Source organism: Mus musculus, chromosome 3 (genome assembly GCF_000001635.26).
Source record: "Mus musculus strain C57BL/6J chromosome 3, GRCm38.p6 C57BL/6J".
NCBI lineage: Eukaryota > Metazoa > Chordata > Mammalia > Rodentia > Muridae > Mus > Mus musculus.
Window position 1 is genome coordinate 129,085,397 of NC_000069.6, and position 23,380 is coordinate 129,108,776.

The window sequence follows — 23,380 nt, forward strand, 5'->3', positions numbered from 1 at the left end:
GGTAACTCGTGAGGCACAACTTAACTAAATAAATAAATAAATAAATAAGACTCACCAAATAGTCAATTTGAAAACTCAAGAGAAACTGTAACTCGAGAACGTTTTCCCCTTAAATCGTATAATCTATCTATCTTTACAGAATGTTCAAGTTCTGTTCTACAAAAGCTTTCCTCAAAATGTTTTTGTTAGCATTCAAATAGACCACATTGAAAACCTTTTCTTCTGTTTCCCCAGAGAAACTTTTTTTCTGTTTCTCCTGGAACGTGGAGAGAAAGTAATGCATAGCTCGCTCATTATTCTGGCAAGGCTTTTTGACTCAGCCCCGCAGGATAGAGCCATCAGTGAACTGGAAACACAGACAAGGCCACGCAAATGATCAGGAGCTGCATAGCTATTGAGCGGTTATCATTGGCCCAGAGTCAACCAGGCAGGGAATGAATAGAAAATCCCAAATGTAAATTTGTTTAACATTTGCCATCAGTGACCTAGAGAAATAGAGAGCTTACTGAAGTTTGTAGCTGGATAAGATAAATGTTCATTTTGTCACACACACACACAAAAATTCAAATGAAGACATGTTGTTTAACAGAATCAGAATTGCATATATGTTTGATTAATTGGGAGGAAGCTAGTTAATGAAATAATCAAGACCAATAAAACCAAGAATGGAATCACGTCTCTGAGAACTGTTTTAAGTATATAAAATGGTATCAACCACTAGCCAAGTGCACAGAGTGTGAGAGCACGCGTGCACACACATACACATTGCATAGTGAAAAAAATGTAGAGTTCAAGATGAAAAGTTTGTCATGGATATCTAGTATTTTACATAGAAATTTTATTTTCTTATAGTGAGAACTCAGAAACTTCTAGTGATAGAATGTTTGTCCATTAATTGTTGTTCTTGGTTTTGACGCTCAGATTCAGTACAGGCCCTGGGCTTTTATGAAGCCAACAGGAGAAAACAAAAGGAAGGTGGTGGAAGGGGGGCTGTATTGAGTGTGATTTCTTCATTTTAAAGGGAAACATATGAGTGATTAGGCCAAAATTATACAGGAAATAAAGCATATGACAATATATTAAAAAATAAAATCATAAGGTTGGCCTTGCTGTGTGCACATTTCCCAACTGGTCAGCTCTAGCTTTCCTGTGGAGCTTCATTCTAAGGCACATCTTTGTTTCCCAACATGACAGTCCTAAGCTAATAAAGTAAAATAAGAGAGAAAACTTAATACCTAATGATGGAACTTTTCCCCTGTAAACTTGGAAGACGTATTCTGTAATAATTTTAAGAAAGCATAAAATGGCGTATCATGTTGCATTGATTTCCTAAATATCTCATCAAAGTATAAGAACAGGAATTGTCACACATGGTAAAATATGATCTCCTCATTCTCTTGCAAAGCAATGCTCCCTGAGACCAGTTTTGAATATTAAGTACATTTAATGGCTTCCTTCCTTCATTTTTGTTAAAACTTTTCACCCTTGATTTTTCCAAGTACTTTCCAATTAAATTGTCCAATTAAATTGAATAAAAGTGTGCCTCCTTTTTGTTATCTTGCTCAGATTTGAAAGTGATTCCTCCTTCCCATTTATGTCAGTTTACAAAGAATGCTGCAACAACTATCACATACTGACTGGCTTACACAACAGAAATGGTTCACACCCTTGATCTCAGTGCTCAGGAGGCAGAGGCAGGTGGATCTCTGTGAGTTCAAGTCCAGCCTGGACTACAAAGCAAGTTCCAGGACAGCCAGGGCTACACAGAGAAACCCTGTCTGAAAACAACAACAACAAAGAAAAACAAACAAACAAACAAAACCATAAAGAAGGAGGAGGAGGGGGGAAGAGAAGGAGAGAGAGGAAGGAGGGGGGAGAGGAAGAAGAGGAGGAAGTACAAAAAAATATAGTGCCTCACAAGTCTGGGCACCGGAAGTAAAGTTCAAGACAATGACAAGGTTTCTACTTTCTGACAGCTGTGAGGAATTATATTTTCTAGGCCTTTCTTTCTGTCAGACATCTTCCCTTCACATGGCCTTCTCCCCATCAGTGTGTCTGTATTCAGTTTATCTTTTTTTTCCAATAAGAATATAAGTTGTGTTGTATTAGAGACCACTCTAATTCTCTCTCCAAATAGCAAATTGAGTTGCTGGACGTTGGGATGTCAGCCTATGAATTTACAGGTCAGGAGTGGTACACAATTCAGCTCATAGCACCATTATATTGCTTTTTGCTTTGTAGACATTTTTTTTCACGTGACTGAGCATAGTGAGACATGTCTGTGATCTCCAGATTCAGAAGGTGGAGCCAGGAGGACCACCGTGAGTTCAGAGCCTGTGTGGGCTATATATAGTGACTCTCTCTGTCTAGAGAACAGATAGATGTGACATGAAGAGGAAGAAAGAGAAAAATTGGGGAGTCTGGTGTTTAAGGTTATTTTTATGTCAATTTGACACAAGCTAGAATCATTTTGAAAGAAGAATCTTCAATTGAGATAATATTTGTACTATATTGGCCTGTGAATATATACCTGTGGTATACCAAGTAGTTAAAACTAGGGGAGAAACAGGTTCCCATATCAATATCAACCTTGTGTTACCACAGGTGCAAAACATAGACGTGGTTATAAAAAAAAAAAAAAAAACCAAAATCTCAAGTGGCAAATCCAAAAATCAGTGGATCAACTTGGAAATAGAGTTTGTTTACTTACATAAGTCCTATCAATTTAACAAATATTAACAAACATTTTAAGGACCCAGAAAATTTTGTAAAAAAACACTGAACTTATCTGTAAAATAAATATTAGCTAAACCTCTGATTTTGCTTACAAAAATCTCATGTTAGTTATACCTATGTGGAAGAGACCCAAAACTGAAAATAATAGCTTTAATTTGTTGATGCTACACAGAAAGTAAAGGTCTAGCTGGCACCACAGATAGGAAACAACCAAAAGAGGAAAAAAGTCGTAACGGAATGATATTTCCTCCTAGCTGGCCTATATTTCTGTATTGAACCATAAAATTTGTCCTCTAACTACATTCATGAAAGAGAAATTTTGTTTTCCAATAAAGAAAAAAAAGAGAAAGCTTTTCAAAATTTTATTTGAAGTCCTAAGTTACCGACTTGGTAAAGAAAGTGAGTCGATCAGAGAAAAGAGTATTTCAGAGTCTGACTCGGTAAGACTATGCGAGGAACTGTGATAAATCAATGGCCACTGTCCTTCTATCTTCAGTCTTATTGTCTTCATGTGCCTACTGACTTATGTCAAGCACTCAGGAACATAATTAAGAGTATATGTAAAAAGGTTTTGGTGAGAGATGAGGTACTTTTTCTACGATATTTTGTTTTTCTAGAACATTGTTTCTTGACTTCTATTTCCTTCCTTGAGATCAACTAAGTAGTAGATGGTCCAGATGATCTCAGCCTTTAGCTTTGTTGACTGATTTTATTCATCCTCTTATAGTGGGCACACACTAAACGATCATGACCAACCTCATTATTTTTAAGCTCTTTCCACCTATCTGTTCTGTTTTAGGGAAGGTTCTAGCTCTTAACAGCTGTCTCCCTCCTTCCTCTATTTGCCTATCAGAGAACATTTGTCCATCAAAGAAGTTTGATGAAAAGAAGAGAGGACCAAACCAGGCAAAGAGAACACTTTGGACTTTCCTAAATATGAAATGAGTTCTAATTACCAAATGCACACCAAAGAACCAGCTGAAAGTGGTTAAGAAGTGTCAGCAATTTTAAATGTGTTACTAATTATTTCTATACCTCATCAACCACTCAGCGCTTTTATTCTTGGTAACCATGACTCACGCGCTTCATTCATTCATCACCTCCATCAACTGGTCCTGCTATGGTTACTGCATGGCTCCATCAGAAAAAGTGCTGAAAGGGGGTGCGGTTATATGTCCTAGATGTCATTGAGAGTCATCTTCCAGCCATATCTCCCCAGCCATGGCCCACTACTTCTCCTTCTGTCCCTGACTTTAGTTGGAAGACGAAAAGTGAGTGGAGGTTGCTAATACTCTAACTCCAGCTTTGCTTTGAACAAAATGGTACAGCACCTTCTAAATACTGAACTTACAAGACTAGATGACTGCCATCATATATAGGCAATGCTTTCATTTTTTAGGTACTTATCCATGAATTCAGGAATTCCCATTGTATACCTAAGGGCCTGGTACCTAAGCCATAGACTGTATTCAGTAGATGCTAAATAAACAAGCAAATGAAATAATGGATATTGTGAAACATACAGAACAAACATCAAGAGTCATTTCATCGGGTATAACAATGAAATATCTCTTGGGAAGATAAATTTTATTATTATACCCTGGTTAGTTAAGTACTTGGATGAAAGTCTAGGTTGTTGTAGGATAAATCAGAAAACACCTGACTTCATAAATAAAAGCCATAAGACTAGGGAGAGCATGGCCTCAGGGGAGATGCCCAGAAGCAAAGAAGAGAAGAGCCTGAGTGGCAGCAGATTCATAGAGGACCTGGCAGAACTCAAATCATGATGTTGAATTTTATAATTCCTCAATATAGAATGTACCTATTATGAACCATTCTTTTGCCTCCTATAAAATATTGAGAAAGTCTTATATTTTTCACTCATCTGGGATATTCTGTTGGGGAACTTGAGAGTTCTGAAATTCCTTTTCCTGTTAGACATGTAGCTGAGCAAAGACAGATACTAAGGAAAAGTAATTAACTTTCTGGAGAGTGAAATGAAAGAAATCTTGGAAGACCTGATGGCTTAGATAGGTCATGAGACAGAGGATACTATTCAATTCTATCCAGATCAGATGATACCGAGAGAACAAGCTGTCATCTGAGCTCCAGGACACTTGCTGGGTGTAAGGATGAAATTCCTGAGAGATCTAGGGCAAGGTCTCAAATGTTTCTTTTTTTTTTTTTTTTTTTTTTGGTTTGGTTTTTTGAGACAGGGTTTCTCTGTATAGCCCTGGCTGTCCTGGAACTCACTTTGTAGACCAGGCTGGCCTCGAACTCAGAAATCTGCCTGCCTCTGCCTCCCGAGTGCTGGGATTAAAGGTGTGTGCCACCACAGCCCGGCTCTCAAATGCTTCTTGTATGGCTTTCAGTTCCCAATAAACCAATCCCTTTCATCACCATCCTGCTGTTCTGAGCTTGACACATTTCTCTTGATCAGCTTTCTGATTGTAATTATTGATTAGAAAGCTACCTAACATTTATTAAGGTGGCAGTCATGTGGCAAGCAGTTTGCAATTGTCACCTTTGTAGGTATCCATCTAAAGTATTCCCATGAGATTGAAATGCTATGCCTGTAAAAGTATAGTTAATGTCCATTTTTCAATAAATGGATGCATATTAATAGCTAGCATTCACTGAGCCTTTATGAAGTCACTGTCCCAAGTATTTTTTTTCAGATATAGTTTCACTTTTATTTTTGTTTTTTTATTAGATATTTCTTTATATACATTACAAATGCTATCCCGAAAGTTCCCTATACCCTCCCTCCACCCTGCTCCCCTACCCATCCACTCCCACTTCTTGGCCCTGGTGTTCCCCTGTACTGGGGCATATAAAGTTTGCAATTCCAGGGGGCCTCTCTTCCCAGTGATGGCCGACTAGGTCATGAAACTGAATCACAGAGAAGTTAAAGGCTGGCCTACAGTTAGAGTCTAACTACCTTTCTCTGTCTCTACTCCCACTTCAACTTCCCTCCCCATTCCTTAAATAAACTCTAGTCTATACTAAATAAAAAAATAATTAAAAAAAAAAAAGAGAGATCTTAGCCTTGTACCACTTCTGCTTTACTCTCTGCTTCCTACTTGTAGTTCAAGACATGATCTCTCAGCTTCCTCCTCCAGCTTCCGGCTGTCATGCCTCCATTACTATCATGGACTCTCTCTTGGGAACCATAAATCAAAATAAACTCTCCTTTGTAAGTTCCTTTTGGTTGTGGCGTTTTATCGCAGCAACAGGACAGTAACTAACACAAAAGAGGAGCGGGAAGCACCAGAGTGAAATTCTTAAATGTAATAGATGTACCAGGGCTTGAGTGCGCATGAGCAGACAACCAGTGGAGTCGCTTAGACTCTGTGCTCAAAGATGCCCTGCGTGTGGGATTTCTACCCTGCAGCCACTATATCGCAGTAATAACATATGGAAAACAGGAGTGAGAGAAGTCAAATAACTTGGCAAACGCTATCTCAAGTTATTGAAGTCAATTAGTAAAATCTGATGGGGCAATGACCACATGGGCAGGTGCTTAAGAGGAGCTCAGTCTACCATCTTCTCATAGTCTCCAATGCCAAACATCTTCATGGCTTCCTGGATCACACACAGCCTCCCACTCCTCCTAACTGAAGCCCTGTGACCTCTAATATTACATTGGGGAAAAAAAAAAAAAAAAAGGCTCCTGCTTTGTCACGAACTTCCCTCCTGTGGAGAGCTCAGGTGTGAGCCAGTGTAGAATGAAGGTCTACTTCAGCACCTAAAGCAGGTCAAGGCAGAGACCCTCCCTAACCAATGCTGGTAGCAACACAAAAAACTAGGGAGCAGCTTGACAGAGGGTTTTTTCTTTTTTTACTTCCCCCAATCCAGCTACCAAACCCTCATGAGAGTGTTTATAATCCATGTGAACTTGTCCAGCATGGACTAGGACAAGGACCTGTAAGAAGAAGGAGTTATCTTCCTCCCACTTCAGGAGCTACCTACATTTATTTCATTCTGGGGCCCACAAAGCTGGGTAGCTACTACTGCACGGGATAAGCCTGGGGCCTTAACCTCATGCTTAAAAAATCCATTGCCCACCAAGCTTAGCATCAAAATATTTGTGAAAATATAAAATAATTTCATAATTCAATTTATAAATTTAAAAGCACTTGTAGGCCTATATTATTTTATAAGTCTATATTTTCATATAGTAAAACTTAACTTTCTAGATTATATATGTATAGTAATATTATTTTCATAATAAAAGTTCTTTTTTAAAAAATCAATGCAATAGGTGTAAAAAAGAAAAAGTTTTTTGTTTGTTTGGTTGGTTTGTTTCACTTTTTTTTTTTTCTAGACCTGAAAGTACCACTTATTGACTCACTGAGGTCAAGGTCATTTAGGACTCTTGTTGCTTTCAGATTCCCTCACTATGACATGCAGTAGACAGATTCTTATCTCCAAATGACTTGAGACTCCAACTCCAACACTTTTAATTTCTCTGGGCTCCCTTTTTCAGGAAGAAATTACTCCTGACTTTAACCATCTCTTGCAGTTAAGACTAAAACTCCCAGGGGTAAAAACAGCTGCAGCGGTTGTTACTGACCCATGGTTGCTCATCTGCCTTTCTTTTAATTCTCAAGGTATTTTTTAATCAAAGACTTCAAGTGTTGCTCAATTTATTCCTGGGTAAGTGACTTTGTGGTCTTGAATTTGTTCTTTGAACCCGGTTTGGTAGATTAATATTATTGAGGGAGTGGTTAACTTTCCCACCTTTCAGCACATTTGTAGAGCTGCTTCTGCGCTGTGTATTGTGGCATCCCATAATTCCTCGATGATTTAACATTGTTTTATGTTTCCTGAAATGTTATGGCATTTTGTTAACTTGCATTTTAAGTTTAGTTATCTATCTATCTGTACCTGTGCAGGTCAGGTGAGAACCTTAGGAACTGGTTCTCTTGTTCTGCCCTGTGGGCCCCCGAGAAAAAAACTCATGTCCTCACCCTTAGCAACAGGCATCTTTGCCAGTGGGGTTGTTTCCAGCTCCACCTTCTCCTCTTTCTCTGCCCAATCACCGGCTCTAGCATTTATTTTATACATTAAGGTGGGAAGCAGGTTTACAGGAAATCACCTGAGTGCTGACTCGTTTCTTGTTCGCAGCCTCTCACAGGAGAACGGAATTAACATCAAATATAATTAGCCCCAGGGCTATCGGCAACATATAAACGTGTATATGGGGAGGAAGAGGGGAAGAGACAGAGAGGGAGGAGGGAAGAGAACTGACGAAAACAGTCCAAGTGGTCTTAGCCAACAGCTTGGAAATAATCCCCTACTCCACCAACTTTGAAACTTTCCATTCTCCCTTATCGCCTCTGTTCCCACAAGTATAAGACTTGCGCTGTATAGGTCCTGGCCATGGCATAAAACCGTAACTATGCAGCTCATAATTAGGTATTGCCAGAGCCTCATACTAGTTTCTTTTATATTCTAATTTGTAGCTACAAGCATGATTTCCTTCAAATGCTATCTTAAGTTTTGCTTAACATAAAAATATCCATACACAGGGAGTTTAAACTGTTGGTTATTTCCAATTTCCACCCCCTCAAATGCAATATAGTGCATAATTATTTTCAAACATTAAATCTTTCCTGTAGGTATTCTGACTTTAATATTTTGCATATTGTTCTCTTGCACACATGTGGGTTGTTTTGAGTTTGTTAGTAATTGAACCCAGAACTTGATTTTCATATTCATTCATTCACTATCACACTTGCCTAGGGTGAACATCTATACATGTTTTCCCATCACTCTCCCAGGACAAACATGGTGCTTAGTGCCCAGTACCATGCCACAAATGCACTATGCTGCGTGATAGCTTTTTGTTATATGTCCGTGCTATTACAACCAGTAGGTCACTGAGGTAGATATCATCATATTTGAAGAGATGACTGTCTAGATTGGCCTTTCTGCTCCAGCTTCCATTAGTGGATCAGTGGGTGTGGCAGTCTCATGTCTATATACTGACCCTGGTCTGTTGTTTCAGTTTAGACCTTTTATGGCTATCAATTAACTGATTATCTTCTAATAATGTTTAGGGGCTTTCAGAGCTTTTGTTTGTTTATTGGCACCCCTGTTACATATTATCTATTACATTCTTTGTCTATTTTCTACTGAGATTGCTGCTCTCATTGTATTCATGATATAGATTGAATAGTCATGTTTTGTTTTGTTTATCAAGACAGGGTTTCTCCGTATAGTCCTGGCTGTCCTGGAACTCACTCTGCAGACCTGGCTGTCCTGGAACTCAGATATCCAACTGCCTCTGCATCCCAAGTGCTGGGATTGAAATCATGGGCCACCACTACCCAGGTGAGTAGTCACCCTTTTAGATGTTAATATCAAGAGCATGTAGCTTCTCTCATGCTGGTAGCTCTTAACATTGTCTGCAATATTCTTCACTAATCAAAACTATTACTATTAATTTAGTGTAACTAGATTCACTTTCAGTTTGTTCTTTTGAGACTGTATTTACTAATCTTTCCTCATCCCTTGGTGCTGCACACATTTTTCTGTTAACACTATAGTTTATTTTTCTTTACAAGTAGATAAATTGCTCTGTAAATTAGCAACTCAACTTCTTTCCCTGTGGTTGAAAAACCAAATTTCCTAGCATCTTCTGGATAACGAGCCTTTCCCCTTGACTTGTGGTGTCACCTTTATTTTAAATTAAGTGTCTGTACACATCGCACAGTTCTGTTTCTGACCTTTCCTTTCTGTTGATCAATTTGTCTGTTCCAGAACCAATTTCTCAACAGCTAACACAGCAAGCTAACATCATCCCCATATTGACTATTAACTATTCTCAAGTCTAACTTGAAAAAAGTCTTCTTCCTGACACATGAGGGAAAAGCCACTGTTATTTTGATTGGGATTATATTGTGCTTATAGATTAATTGAAGAAGTGTGGGGTTTTCACACTATTAAGTCATCTTACAAAAAAACAGGAAATGTCTCTCTAATTAAGAAGATCATCATTTATGTACTTTAGCCCAGGCTTAATTTTTTCCACACAAAATTGTAGTGTGTTCTTGATTAAGTTAATTTTAGATGTCCTGAAAGTCGTAATGCAACTTTGAATTACATTTTCTAGTTGAAGGGGAGAATCCTTCTTTCTCCCTGACAGCAACTCATTTGAAGTTCTTTAGAAACAGACAAAAGCAAAGCAGGTATCTACTTTAGTCTGACTGATTTGAATATAGCAGAATATTGTCTAGGCAGAATAACTGAGGCTAGAAAAGATAAGATGGGCAGCAGGTAAAAACTTTATGTGGCCAAATGAACTCAATGGTCATCCCTTGTGCTTTTTACCCATAAACTTTAATGTGGACTCCCAAGTGTCCAGATAAAGAGGAAACACAAATCAGCGTTTCTTCAGTATCAATGGTAGGGCCGTGCTTACTCTTTTTGCTTAGCAAGGCCAATGTATAGCAAAGGAAACTGAATGTCTGAGTATGTTCAGGCTGCTATAACAAAATTCAATAAACTGAATAGTTTAGAACAATTGAAATGTATTTCTTGCAGATATAGGATCGGAGATTTCTAAGATCAATCCATCTGCAGATTTGGTGTCTAAGGAGGTCTCCTTTTCTTTCCATCCATGGTGCCTTTTGCTGTGTCCTCCTGAGAAAAGGGTTCAATAAGCTTTCTTGAACCTGCTTTGTAAGGACACACTAATGCCAAAGTGGTCACTTTGGATATTTGTCATCTAGTCACCACCCTAAAGACTGCTATCATGTTGGAAATTAGAACTTCAGCATTTGAATGTGAGAGACAGATAGTCAGACAATAACAGTGACCTATTGAGTTTAAATTTAAAAAAAAGTAAGATGTAGGCACATTTATAGCTTAAGGAAAAGTAGTCCTTGAAAGAACAGAGCATAAAGAGATGTCAAGGTGGCACCTTGGAGTTTAAAAAGAAGAGAAGGGAAAAAGAAGTGAAGTTGATTCTTGGGAGCAGGCGAACAAGTATTGCCTCATGGATCCTTCTAAACTATTCTATTCCCCAAGGGTCTGATATATGCCAGGCTCTGTATACCTTAACAACAAAGTCCCTACTAAGATGCCAGTCTAAGAGTGTTTCCTGGAGCTGGGATGAGAAGCAAAGCCAACAACCACTGTGAAATGGATGTGAGGAGATACTGTAGGTGGAGAGTAACAGGAGGGGCACATCCTCTGTGAAGATGAGAAAGAGAATGAGAAAGGGAAGGGTGTAGTATGAGTAGAGTCTGAGGGCAGAGGAAGCAATCATGTATTATGTATCATGGGATCATAGGCCCCAACATTGAGGGCAGGGAAAACAACCACGTAAGATCATGGATCTCAGGCTTTCTGCATCTCAAAAGCTGAACAGCAAACATGTCTGTTGGAAGAGAAGAGCACTGATTTGTAAATGTTGCCATGAGGAAAGAAGACAAATTGTAACTCCAACTCCAATGACAAAAGCAGAATGAGTGTAACCATAGGTCACTTGTCCAAACTGTCTAGGAAACTTCTCAAATACAGTTTCCACACAAATCTCTACCAGAGGCAATGGCACCTGAGTCCCTAGTGGGACCAAGGAGCTGTATCTTAGTAAATTATTTTCCAAGCTGGCAGGGCTCAACCCAGCACTCCAGAGGTAGAGGCACACAGATCTCTATGAGTTCAAAGTCACTGTGGTCTACATAGAAAGTTCCAGACACAGAACTACATTGTGAGACCCTGTCTCAAAAACAACAACAATGATAACAATAACAACAACAACAACAACAACAACAACAACAAAACTGTTCACCAAATTACACACCCCAGTTCAAGAAGTATAAATACAATTGAGTTAATCCTGGCTATGTGGATAGTTTCTCTATCAAGATTCACTATCAAATTTTATAGTAACTTAAATTGCTTACAAATTTAAATTTCCCTTGAATTTTTCCTATCATTAAAAAGGTTATACATTCCTATAGCCTTAGATTTTTTAAACCTACTTTAATTATGGTTCTTTAATGTTTCAACCTCCCTCCTAGCCAACTACCCACCAGAGATAAGGGATAGAAAGTTAATAAGAAATGAGGGTTGTGGACCTGTTTAGAAATAGTTTTTCGGGGTGATTTCAATCTTTGTGGTCAGCAGTCCAATACACTAACAAAACACCAAACATGAATTAGTAGTGGCAGCTCTATCCAAAAGAAACCAAGAGGCTCCACCAATCTGCACTCGTCCCATGGAAGCAGAAAGAAGCATCCAGAATGCCACCAGAAGTTCTTGAGTGTGTTTCTCTCTATGAAGTCATGACTAGCAATGATCAGGAAGAAAGCAAGGCAAACCAATGCAAGAGCATCATCAGCAAAGACCAGCATCAGCAAAGTACAACAATGACCAGAAGAGAGTTGCAAGATGAACCAATGTAAGAACATCATCTACTGTCCACCGTCTGGTGGGTTATTCTTATACTCTTTCTAAACATCACATGTTCTCTCAAACATCTGCTCCAGAAAAACATCACAGGCCCTTTCACCACGCATCTTCCAGAAAAACACCATGTGTCTGTTCTCAGCACAACATGCTCTCGTAAGACAGTTTCCAGAAAAACATCACATGACAAAATTGAGTCTCTAAGGAAACCAAAAATTTTCACTTCACCTTCACTCCTCCATCACAACATATTTTTAATCATTGTATCTGTTATTTGTTCTCTTTAAATTGTCATAAGCTAAAAGAAATAAAAATAAATAATAAAATGACTTGATGTAGTTAAATTCATATATTTTTGATATTTTTCACATTTCAAGAAAAAAAAACTTGCTTTATATTGATTAGAAACTATGTTCCAAGGATGAGGAATGACCTATGCTATGAAATGATGTAATGGCTTACATCTTAGCTAAACACATACTAGCCAGGATCTAGCTCTATGAACAACCCTCTCAATATTTTCCTTTAAATGAACTCAAGGAAACTTAAATGTCTTAAGTATAGGTTTTACTGAGAAGCAGCTGATAGCTGAGCATTAAGTGTGTGTGGAAAACATCAAGTTGGGAAAAACCAATGAGCTACCCCTACATACAGCCCCTGGGTTTCAGGAGCATTGAATGTCAGACCAAAACAACTAACATAAAAATCCATAGGCATCAGGACTACACAGACTGATAACCACCTCTTCCCAGAAGAATATTTGCATAAGAAAGTAAATGATCTCATATATAAGGACAAATATGCAAACATGTACTCCTAGTGACAAATTCTAGTACATTTTCAACTCTATTCATGTCAAAAAGAAGAATTTAAGTTGGATAAACTTACTAAGTAGACATGTTTATAGACATGTTCATTCATACATTCCCTTTTCTTTGTTCTTGCACACTGAACTTTAATGATGATAGCGTCTTTAGAATATGCTTCATAGTCAGGCAGTAGTGGCACACACCTTTAATCCCAGCACTTGGGAGGCAGAGGCAGGCGGATTTCTGAGTTCGAGGCCAGCCTGGTCTACAAAGTGAGTTCCAGGACAGCCAGGGCTACACAGAGAAACCCTGTCTCAAAAAAAATAAAAAATAAAAACAAAAACGAAAGAGAGAGAGAGAGAGAACATACTTCATATCCAAAGCATATCATCACCATCATTAAATTCAAGTGTTTTTAGAATAAATGCTTTACCTTTTACCATTAAGACTTAACAGGAAGCATTCCTATAGACCAGAACAACACGGGGAAATGCTTTTTAATGTTGCATCAAGGAATACATTTTATGTGGTGAATGTATTTGTTTAATGTCCTAAAAATATAGTGGACTTTGATGTTGCCATTTTTAAGCTATTTTATTGAGTTCTTATACTGCTACCACCCTTCCAACACTTATTTTACTCTTACCCCTTCCAACCCCCTAACACTAGGTAGGAGAGAAGGAAGGTTAGAGGTGAAAGGGGACTTAGACCTCTTTTGACTACTTCCTGGTGATTAGGGGCATTGTTTCCTTGGGCCAAGTCAGGTCTTTGTTGTCAGAATATCTCCAACTCCTCCTCAATCTGCAACAACAGCAACCAGAAGCAGCAGTAGAAGCAGCAGGGGCAGGAGAGAGAGAGGAGGCAGGGGAGGAAGGGGAGGCAGGGGAGGAAGGGGAGGAAGGGGAGGCAGGGGAGGAAGGGGAGGCAGGGGAGGAAGGGGAGGAAGGGGAGGCAGGGGAGGCAGCAGTGGCAGGTGAAGAAACAGCCTTCACATACACTCTCTGGACTCTGTTATTTATACCCTCTCCGTAGACCTCAAAATTAAACTATCTGCAGCTAGCAAAAATCACTTCCCTGCTAGAGCACAGAGCAAACCACAATCACCTACTGTGAAGCAGCCTCTTACCCTATTCCTGAGATTAAAATAAAAACATATTAACATAACATAACGGGGTGGTTTTTTTCTTCTCTTTCATTACTGGGTTTTTTAAGAAACCAAAATTCTCATTTGGGGAAGTATTTTTGTTCATCAAAGGTAATTGTCATCTCACTCCCTGGCCTGTTTACCTTTTCTCCTTGGCATCTTTTAATAGAACATATTTCTTCTGTTTGTCTTCTGTCTCCTAACTAGAAAATAAGTTTCAGGAAAGTAGAGAACTTTGTCTGCCTTGTTTGTTACCATTCCCTGGAACAGTACATAGTATACAGTAGGAGCTCAGTAAATGTGTTTTGAGTTAATGAAAAATGAAATTTACCTCCATTCCTTACAAGTAAAAGACAAGCTCATGCAATCATGAAGAACCAAAATACAAAGCATTAAACATTAGCAACAACATAGATATGACAAGAGCATTCTGCCTTAGCAATTACTCCTTACCAAAATGCAAATGGAAGGGTATCTGTCTAATGTCCTGACTCTAATATTCCTGACTCAAATTTGTGCAATTTATTGGCCCAAACTGCAACATCTCCTGCTTTGTAGCATTGCTAGGTTTCTCCTTCATTATTTCACATTTTAGCATCCAGTCACTAGCAATTTTTATTTGAATGTTCAGCTTTGAACAAATCTCGACGGGAATATTTCTTGACATTACAACAAATTTGGAAGGCACAAGAACTATATAAATGTGAACATAAATCAACTACCACAAGTGACCTCAGTGGTATGGCATCTAGGACACGTACTGGCTTGGGGTATTAATTTTCCTCACAAAGATCATGCTGGCTGCTGGCAATTAGTTCTCTTTGAGGCTAAGATCTTCTGTCTCCCATCACGCTCCACTCCCCACAACCCCAGCCCCACTGAATTCTGCTCACCCTCAGTTTGCCAGTCCTGGCTCCACATACCTTCTCAGCCACTTGTTCAGGACCAGCTGTTTTCTGTGCCTAGTTACTGCCACAGTAAGAGAACACCAATCACTAGCTTGCCAATGATGGTGGAAAATTTAGTGCTACCGGGAGTCTTAATAAATCCACATTAACTTCTCTTTAAAGAGTGTCCAGGCTGGTAAGCTGCCAGCATTGTCCCTGTGATGGCTCAGCCTGGCACCATGGAAAGTTCACAGACTTTAAGATTAGGCAGCCCTGGGTTCAAATTCCATCTGCAAGGTTTTTAAAAAATAGCTCACATTTAATGAAGTACTCTCAGCATTACAGCATTACCGAAACTAGCATCATTTCACACTCTTGATGAGATGACCCAAGTTCCATTATTCCTGTTTTTGCAAATGAGAAATGAAGATGTAGTCGCACTATAAGCCACATAACTAATAAGTGGCAAAGCAGGACCTTGACTGTAGTTTTTCAAATCCATAGTTCTGGTCACTATTTTATGTTTTCTGTGTGCATTTGAAAGGAATGTTTATTTTATTGACTCCTGAGGCATAAATGGGAAAACATTATTGTCCACTAACATGATGACGGCTCAATGCGTGTGAGAGGCGAGCCTCCTATCTATCTCTGATGGCAAACTATGATGAGGCCTGATTATTATTCCAGGAGAGTTAGTGAATGATTTCACAGACTGAAGGAAGAATTCTTTTTGCTTTAGAGATAAACATACGAATGCTTACAGATGCAATAATACTATCCCTGCCTTGGCTTAAAAATAACCCAGTGGTGTAAAGATTAAAGATCACTGTGCTGTCTGCTTGAGACATGAAGGCAGTGGGAACTGCTAATAGGAGTCAGCTGGTTTTATTTTATTTAGAAAGTATTTTTTAACAAACCTCTTAAAATAATTTTTAAAAGTGGGGTGGTAAAGGCATTTATAAAACTAGAGGGTCTTGCTTTTAAGAAAGACTTTCTACCACCTTGAAATAAGCCATTTAAACTTCTTCTATGAATAAATCTCCTTTTTGTATAACAGTTATATAAATGAGAAGTTGTTGGCACATGAGGAAAAGAGTGATCTTGTGCCACATTAAAAAAGGTAACAGGCATGAAGTCACATGAGCCGCATTGAGGCGGCCTCAGAACCAGCGCTCTGCTTCTGCACGGCATCCCTGGATTTACATGGTGACTAAACAGAGGAATTAGATGGGTTTTGCTTTGCACACAGAGCCTTAAAACGTGGTTACCTACAATAAACAGAAGGCTTGACTCCTTTAGACAATAATTTTTTTAATGTATAAAACACATGTAGTATTTTCTCTCTGAGAAGATACTGGATTCTAAAAATATCAAGAAAGTACCAAGTAAATATTATTAATAGTGACTGATAATTAGTCTTATTTATACAAATCCCATTTTCTTATCAACATTTAAAAACATGATATAAGTTTTGAATTGTAGGCTTTTTCCCCAAAGTGTGAAACAATAATAAAGAAAGTAATAGTAAGCTAAAATTTGCAGGAAGGTTCATTTAATGAATGCACTAAGAATGCACCCACTGCCTTCAATTCTACTATGCAAATATAGGCAGTAATTTGGATGGCCTGAAAGCATGTATTCTGACTAAAATGAAAGAGATTATAAGCTCTATATAAGGCATGGACACCAGGCTGAGTTTCCAGCTCTATCAGTCCACCACAGTCTTTGTGTGTTGGGAAAACATTTACTAACCTTTGCTGTATCTACCAGAAAGTATTCTAAATGTCTCCCTTGTTCAAGGACCAGTTTGCTGTCCTAAGAGAAACAACCAACACTGACAGAAAAAGGAATGTGTTGCATACAATTAAACAAGTATTTGGAGGTCTTTGAATACATATTTATGGAGTTACAAACCAAAACGTGGCCTCCAGCAGACAGGGAGATATCTAATATATTCTCTTCGTGGCTCCTGAACAACTGGAGCCGGGGGCAGGGGTAGGAGGGAAAAGTTATCCCGAAAACTGTTGCCTGACTGTGGGATATGGTCTTCTAGTTGGGCTGCTTTGTCTGGTCTCAGTGGGAGAGGATGTCCCTAGCCACACAGAGACTTGATGTGCCAGGGTGAGAGGATACCCATATATATACATACTCTCTTCAATAATTTTGTGAATCATGGCAGCAGTACAACACATTCTGAGAAAAGATGCTTAGAGCTACAGAAAAACAAAAATCAGTATCAAGTTACAATTAAAATTAATAACATATAGGAAAAGCTGCAGCCTTGAATGCAAACTACTGACTATTCCCTTTCCTACCATTACCAAAAAAGGCACCAGAACCAGGAAAAGGCAACCACACTACCCTAGAAAGAATTCTAAACTCTCAGATCAGAACTGGGATGCTTTTTGAGCCCAGTTTTGTTCAAGTCTTACAGCCTCTTCAAACTTATTCATCTACAAGTTGATGCTAATGATGCCAGTGTCACAGCTGACAACATTGGCTAGAAATGTAACTGAAAAATAGAGTGTTTGTCTAGCGCATGAAGAGCCCTGGGCTTGTTGCTTAGCACTGGAAAATAAGAAGAAAAGAAAGGAAAGAAGGGGGATGGAGAGGAGAGGAGAGGAGAGGAGAGGAGAGGAGAGGAGAGGAGAGGAGAGGAGAGGAGAGGAGAGGAGAGGAGAGGAGAGGAGAGGGAAATTTTCTAACAAAGAATATTGAGATTATTGAGAATTTTGACTGGGAATATTTAGATTAAATTACATACAGTTAAACCTTTCAATGAGAAAATCTTTATTATTTATTCTTTATAGACAAAACATTAATGTTAATGTAAAACTGTTGCGTAAGAAAATGGCATGGGGGATTGCCCCTGTTCTATTCTGTGACTAGAATTACCTGCTCCCTCTGAGAGAAGCACAGAGAATGTAGCCAGGAGCACAAGTCTCCAGTAGAGACAGTCATGAATACAACCTTTGCTTCATCACCCTGGACAAAAATCCTCTTAGTTTCAGAAAAATAATTATAACTAGAAAGCTGTCTAATAGACAAAAAAATTATAATGTGGAAACGAAATGTATAAAGAATGAAAATAGAATTATTTTTTAATTTATACCTGAGCTAAACTTGTGGGTTTTTAAAACTGTATTTGCCTATTAATTATTCTACAAAATCACGAACTGTGATTTAGAATTTTAAAATCCATGAAAATAAAATAGAAATATTTTACACAAAACTCCCCTGTGACAAAGTTAAAGCTTTTGCTTGCTAAGGTATTAGAGACTCTTTTTTTGAGACTTTTATTTTTTAATTCTTACAACATATCCGATATTTCACTATGCTACTTTCTACAGAGACATAACTTACTAACTGCTGGCAAAAGAGGCGGTGAATTTGCACACAAGCATTCAATATTTGATGACATATCCCCACAACACATTTACATCACCTTCCTGTCTGCCTGATCCCGTGACAGAAAAAGACCGTGGATCCTGACAGTGGAGGGGGAAAAAAAGTGAAGAGCAGCCAATCACTGACATCTTCATTCAGTAAGCCCCCTCCCTCCGAAAGATGCTTTGAGAAGCGTCTTGGCAAACTCGATATTGTTCTCATGGCGCAAGCATGACTTCTCTGAGGAGACACTAGATCTTGTAACAGAAATATCTTTAAATCTTTTAGATAGCCAGTCCACAGGGAAAGGTTTAAGAAAGGATCAAAGCGTGTCCTTTCAGCTTGAATTATTCCATTACAGCTGAATGTGACATAATTACAAAAGATGTTGTATGTGGAATCTCATCAGGATTATCTAACACTCGTCTTTGTTGGCAAAGTCTCCCCAGCTGTTGCTCTGATCGCCCAAATGTGACCGGAGTACAGAGTCCAAAAGTCCGCTGCAAGGGGCAAGCTTACCTTCCTTAGGCCATTTTGGGACTTTCCACAGTTATCAATAGCATTTTATTATTTTTAAATACCATTTTCATCTAAAGCAGTTTTGGAAAACATCTTTTTTTTTTTTAAGCTGCATCTAGGGGCTTATTTTTGGCACGTTTGTGTTCGAATCAGCCAAACTCATTTAGCTATAATATTTCAATCAGAAATGATCACTTGTGTCCCTTTACAAGTCAGCCTCGTGCTTATTTGTTCAGTCACTCTCGGCGTAATTTAGTGCCCCTCCCCCCCCCCCCCCCCCCCCCGCTCTCGGGGCCTGTTACTGGCTTCGTGGTAGAAAGTCTTGTTATGAAGAATGACTCAGAAAGAGCATTTATGACCCTGAAAATGAAATAAGCTGAATAAATATTTAATTCCCTACCATGTTTAACACGTTCTGGCCATCCGTAATCACGTTTAAAATTTTTTAAAGGTGTGCATTGTGCGGACCATTTGCCAAAGTTTCTCTCATCTTGACTATCACGATGGAAGTTCGATTGTAAAACGTAACATCAAACATGAAATGTTGAGTAATTACTCATTCCAAAGGATTTGAGGAAAGCAAAAGAAAAAAAAAAATACTTTTCTTCCCTTCCTTGCCGTGGATTACATTTTCTTCATACATTATTAATGAAGTTAAACTACTAGTAACATGCCAAATGTGCCGCACGGGAGATTTGTGTCTAATCCAGCACAAAACAGGCTCAGTCACATAATGGCGGAAAGAAGAACAAATGTCAACAGTTTCACACTGGGACTAGATTAAGCAGCTCATACTTACTGGTTCCTTACACAGGGATTAGTTCACTTTTAGCGCGACGAGAAGGAAGGCCACACTTCTCTTATATTAACACAAAACTGCACCTGAGGAAAAAAAAATAAAATAAAGATGGAGAAAGAGGCTCCAGCCCCACTCCTACCCGGTCCCACGCCACGGAAACTTGATTTATTAAATACCACAGACTTAAGCCATTGTTTGGATAATGGGCTGCATAAAAATGTCTAATAGTGATATAAACATATTAATGCCTTAGAGATCAAATATAATATCGCTGTTCATTGAACTATGATTAGATCGTGCTTAAAATAACCGCTGTTTACTGTTTACCCTTCTGCTTGCTAGGTTCGAAAAGCTCCGAGGCTTAGGTCGCGGCTGGATTCCTCACAGGCAATATTAATGTTGAAAGAGTTTAAGGATTTTTTTTTCCCCTTTTTAATCTCCAACGGCTAAGGCCTGCAGCCCTTACGTAAGCAAACTCCCCTTGACTTCAGTGAAGACTTCACCCGTTACGTAAACACACCACAGAAGCTGGCCTCACCTCTGTCGTTGGTGTCTGTCAAAGGGAGTGTAGTCATGGAGAGTGTAGCTTTCAGACCTCCAGTTACCCAGGGAGGTCTCTGATTCCTGTCTCAATGAAGCATCACTGTGAGTAAAATGACCGCTCACTGATTCGTTCATCTATCATTAAGTTATACTGCAGAATACAGACATCCATTTGACCCCGAAGCTACTGCCATCCATTCCCGAAACAACTGCATTACAGCCCAAGGTTTCTGTGTTTTAAAAAAAGTCCCCAGTTTGTCTTTTAAAAAAATTGTTTTTAAATAAACATAAACTTGATCCTGAAAATAGAACATTTCGAGGAATTTTAATGAAGAGTTTTTGTCTTCAGATTCACTTCCATTTGGTTCAATATATTGTACATATGCAAATATAAAATGACTCCTTTAAACTTGGGTATGCAACTACAGTCATGTGTTGAAGGCTTGGTCCCCAACCTCTAACTCTCAGGAAACAGTGAAACCTTTAAAAGATGGGCCCAGTGAGGGGAAGTTAAGTCCCCAGAGATACGCAGTTTATGGGAGAGTGGGTCCTGGCACTCTTTGTCTGTCTGTGTCTCTCTTCCTCTCTGTTTCTCTTGTGTCACTCTCTCTGTCTCTATCTCTGTCTCTAAACACACACACACTTGTGACATACCACACACACTTGTGCAACACACAGACACACAAACATACACGTGTACTCACACTTGTGCACACATCACACACACTGTTCTGTTACCATGACTTCCCCTGTCACGGATCCTATCATGCTGCACTAACTCACCACTGTATCCAAAGCAACAGAAACTACTGGCCACACATTGAAACTTTCAAACCTGTGAGCTGAAGTGAACCTATCTTTTCTTCTTTTTTCACATTGATTTACTGTAGGCATTTGTTACAGCAACAGAGAGCTGACTAATACAGCCTTTATTCACACAAATACAAAAGGCTGCACAAATCTTTGAATACAGATCAAATGCTCTTGGCCTCCTGAGGCAGAAACAAAGTCGTCCCCCCCCCCCCCCCAGTTATTTCCCTGTCCCCAGCCCGCCTTTGCTCCCAGCTTATCCACATCCCTTTGTGACTCTGCCAACCTACAGCTTCCCCATCTACCATGGACCCCCAGCCAGGTCATTAGGACTTGGAACTCCGTGATCAGAGCATCAACTAAACCTCATCAGAAAATCTTAAGAGAGAGAACCACAGCTGAACAATATGCAGAAACTGAGAGACTTTAAATACTCAGTTCTAGATGGGATATCTTCATCAAACCCCTCCCCTCAAGGCACAGAGATCTCTGCAGAAGAGGAAGCAGAAAGATTGTAAGAGCCAGAGGTGGCAGATGACTCTCAGGAAATAGTGTCTTCTAGACTGATACACATGAAATTACAGAGACTGTGACAGCACACATAGGACCTGCACGGTTTCCAGCCAGACACAATCCCAACATTGAGAAGGGGAAGTGGACACAAAGTCCCACCCCTAACCAAGACACTATTTGCAGTTGGTACCTCATGGGAAAGTGAAAATCAGTTTTCTCCACTAGGGAGTCACTGAGTATACAACCCACACTCTCGGGCAGACCCCATGCTTCAGAATAGCTGGCCAATACAAAACAGACTCTACCATTTTTCTGTGCTTTTCGTTGCTATTGTTTTGTTTTATATAGGTATTTTTTGTCTTGGTGGTTTGGGGGGATTTTGTTTTGTTTTCTTTTGTGGGTTTGTTTTAAAATTTAAGGGTTTTTTTTTTTGAAAAAAGAAAACAACAAGTTAGGTAGGTATAATGGTAGGGATAATCTGGAAGAAGCTGGGGAAGGGAAAATATGATCAAAATATATTGTATGAAAAAAATAAAAAGAAATGATTGCTTTTAAAATATTATTCATGCTGTAATGGTACCCACTGAATCCTTCATAACAAAGGAGTGTATGTAGATGTATGTGTTCAGAAACATAGTCAACTTCCCATAGGACTATAGAGACTTTTAAAATACAGTCATAATTTATCTCGTATAAATATAAAAAGATATTGACAGCATAACTGAGTGGCCAGCATTGATCCTTTCTACCAATGAGAACTTTCTGTAGGAAATGATGGACAGAGGCAGGCAGACCTCTGTGAGTTCGAGACCGGTCTGGTTTGCAGAGTAAGTTCTGGGATGGCTACAGCTACACAAAGAAACCCTGTCTTGAAAAGCCAACGATGATGATGATGGTGATGATGGTGATGATGATGATGGTGATGATGGTGATGATGACGATATAAAGAAAGGAAAGACACCAATAATTAGTGCCCAAAATGGAAGCAAGGATGTCACCACAGATGTCACAGACATGTAAAAGACAATGAGCTGCATTATGCAGAATGTTTGATCTGTAAGTTTGAGTAACTTAGCTTGTAGACACAATCCTTGCAGAGTTACACAGAGAAAAACAGGTCATCTGAATATGTCCATAGCCACTGAATAAATGATAAATGACTTTATAAAACAGAAAGTACTTAATTCAGAAAGCTTTTTCTAGTAAATATTACCTAATATTTATTCTCTATGGTACCTTCCTGAAAATAGAGGCAAAAGGCCACTTCATCACTCCCTCTATGAAGACTACATAACAAACATGACCAAAGACAGTCTAAAGACATGTATAGATTGACGTCTCTCAAACAAAAACACAAACTATTTAAAATTTTAATCTAACAATGTTTAAATGATAACTGTATACCATGCCTATGTGGGATTCGTCTCAGTACTATACAGTTGGTTCAACAGTCAAACATCAGAGTAACTGATCACATGGACAGAATAAGAAAAGTCTTATGATCATGTCAATATAAATACAATAAAAATGGCGGAGCTAAATAGATGGCTCAGTGGTTAAAAGCACTGGCTGCTCTTCCAGAGGACCCAGGTTCTGTTCCCATCACCCACATGGCAGCTCACAACCATCTGTAACTCTAGTACTTCCAGGGTATCTAATGACCCTTTGGGCCTTCGTGGGCACCAGGCATGTACGTGGTACACTGACATACATGCAAACAAAATCATACGTGTAAAGTAAACATTGAAAAAATATATTTCAGAAAACCTAAAGTCCATCCATGGTTTTTAAAATACTAAGCAGAAATACT

At 38.9% G+C, this 23,380-nt stretch overlaps 1 long non-coding RNA gene across 1 annotated transcript in view; it reads right to left on the minus strand.

Annotated features, from left to right (window-relative positions):
• Gm35726 overlaps window positions 1-20,404 on the minus strand; it is a 109,651-nt gene extending 89,247 nt beyond the window's left edge. The window contains exons 1-2 of the long non-coding RNA XR_867631.3: window positions 20,032-20,404; window positions 19,705-19,787 (exon numbers count right to left, since the gene is read on the minus strand). This is a non-coding gene — a long non-coding RNA (predicted gene, 35726). The remainder of the gene's footprint in view (window positions 1-19,704; window positions 19,788-20,031) is intronic.
• Between the last annotated feature and the right edge of the window lie 2,976 nt (window positions 20,405-23,380).